Here is a 2,814-nt window from a genome sequence, read left to right on the forward strand (position 1 = left end):
ACACCAGGGACAAGAAGTGGGAGGGGGTGGGTAGGGGAGCAGGGCGATGGGAGGGTATAGGGGACTTTCAGTAAAGCCTTTGAAATGTAAATGAAGAAAATATCTAACAAGAAATTGAAAAAAAAGTAAAATAAAACAGTTTGACAAATCATGCTAAAAGTAACAAAATGTTTATAACAGGATATAAAACAGCATTAAAATGCAATACATGAAATTAGGAAAAACCCTACATTAAAATGATGTCTCTGAAATAGAAGACTGCTTTGCATGCATATGCATTATATTCATATGGACAGATGTAATATGTACTGTAATCCATTTTAATGGCAAAATCCAAATAAACTGATAGGATATTGGCAAAACCATGAGACCTTTAACCAAAGAAAATGTACTAACATCATAATGTACACATATATGACTAAACATCTCACGAAACACCACAGAAATATAATAAAAAATCCACTGAAATCATGACGTATGCATCTGACAGTAACTTTTGTCAGAAAGAAAATACAAACAAATATTTTTAAATTTGTAGATATAACAGAACTGTCACAAATGGGAAGAATCGGTACAGCATTTAAAAAATAGAATTATTTCATAATATAAACATCACATGATCTAGCAATGTATATCCAAAGGAAATTAAAGAAGCATAGTGAAGATTCCCACCTTCCTTTTTATCTTCATTTCATCATTATTTGTAATGGCCAATGCAGAAAAAGACACATTATTATAGGTTTTTTTATATAGCTAATTACAGTAAATTTAAGTGCTTATCAGAAAAGACATGGATAAAGAAAATATTTATCTATCTTTCTATCTATCTATCTATCTATCTATCTATCTATCTATCTATCTATACCTATCTATCTATCTATTTATCTCCCAGATAAACACACACACAGAGAGACAGGCAGACACACATGAAAAAGAGAGACAGACAGACAGACAGAGACAGAGAGACAGAGAGACAGACAGAAGGAGAAGAGGGAGAGAGAGAGAGAGAGAGAGAGAGAGAGAACTTTTCCAGACTTAAAAAGTAAGTCCTTGTAAAGTCATGGATTCCTTTAAAAAATTTATTTATTTATTTATTTATTTATTTATTTATTTATTTATTTATTTATTTATTATTGTTACCTATTCACTCTTTCTTTCTTTTTTCTTTCTTTCTTTCTTTCTTTCTTTCTTTCTTTCTTTCTTTCTTTCTTTCTTTCTTTCTTTTCTTTCTTCCTTCCTTCCTCTTTCTTTCTTTCTTTCTTTCTTTCTTTCTTTCTTTCTTTCTTTCTTTCTTTCTTTCTTTCTTTCTTTCTGCCTTCCTGCCTTCCTGCCTTCCTGCCTTCCTGCCTTCCTGCCTTCCTGCCTTCCTGCCTTCCTGCCTTTCTTGCTTTCTTGCTTTCTTCCTCCTTTCTTTCTCTCTCTCTTTCTTTCTATTTTTTAAAATTGCCATTAATTTTTTACAGTCTAGTCATCATGCCTTTCTGGTGTGCCCTTCCGGAGTTCCTCATCCCATTCCTCTTCCCCTCTGTCTCTAAGTGGATGCCCCCCCCCCAGGCTTCCCCGCACCCTGTAGCCTAAAGTCTCTCAAGGAGTAGATTCATCTTCTCCATGTGAGGCCAGGCCAGGCAGTCCTCTGCTATATATTTGTCTGAGGTATCACATTAGCTGGTGTTTGCTTCCTGGTTGGTGGCTCAATGTCTGAGTGATCTCAGGTGTCCAAGTTAGTTGAGATTGCTGGTCTTCTATGGATTTGCCCTCCTCCTTCCTCCTCAAATTCTTCTTGCCTTTCCATAATTCGATCTTAGGGGTCCTCAACTTCAGTTCAATTATTGGGTGTATTTCTGTCTGCCTCAATCAGCTGCATTTTGGGCCTTTTGAAAGTTGTCCATGCTAGGCTCCTGTCTGCAAGCACACTATAGAATCAGTAATAGTGTCAGGTCTTGGAGCCTCCCTTTGAGATGGATTCTTTCTCTCAGTCTCATCTCCATTTTTGTTCCTGTAGTTCTTTTAGACAGGAACAATTCTGGGTTACAGTTTTTGACTATGGGATGGCAACCCTGTCCCACAAAGGAGGAATGTGTACAGAAAATGTGATTAATTTACACAATGAAATATTATTCATCTATTAAGAATGAGGATTTCATGAATCTTACAGGCAAATGGACAGAACTAGAAAATATCCTGAGCGAGGTAACTCAGAAGCAAAAGGACATGCAAGTTATGTATTCACTACTAAGTACATATTGCCCAACGAAGTAGAGAATAGCTAGGATACAATCCAAGAACTCAAGAAGACTCACAAGCTGAAGGCCCATGTAAGCATGCTTCAATCCCACTTGAGAGGGAGAAGAAAGTAATCATTGGGGAGGGAGACAGAAGGATGGAGGGATCACAGTAAGAGATGGGAAGGGGAAGAGAAAAGGGAAACAGGATCAGGTATGGGAGTGGGGACAGGAGAGAAGTCCTGAGGGCCAGCAGAATGAATGGAAATATGTGATCTCATGGAGGTGATGGGAGGAGGGAAAGTACCAGAGACCTGGGAGGTAAGATGTGGAGAGCCATGCCGCGAGCAATCACTGTGGAGAGCCGTGTGTGCTGCGAGCAATCGCCATTATAAGATGGCGCTGGCCTCCGCTGTGCCTAACTAGTAAACAAGTCTTGTGTGCAAGTGCGAGAGTGAACTCACTTCTAGTGACTGCCCATTCTCGGGGTGTAATAGTGGGGTGATGGGCGAGCAACGAATCAGGAGCTGTCACGCCACATCAGGTGCTGAAACGTCATGGCTGAGCTCTATATAAGGGACTCCATTTTCTG

This window comes from Mus caroli, chromosome 4, assembly GCF_900094665.2.
Source record: "Mus caroli chromosome 4, CAROLI_EIJ_v1.1, whole genome shotgun sequence".
NCBI lineage: Eukaryota > Metazoa > Chordata > Mammalia > Rodentia > Muridae > Mus > Mus caroli.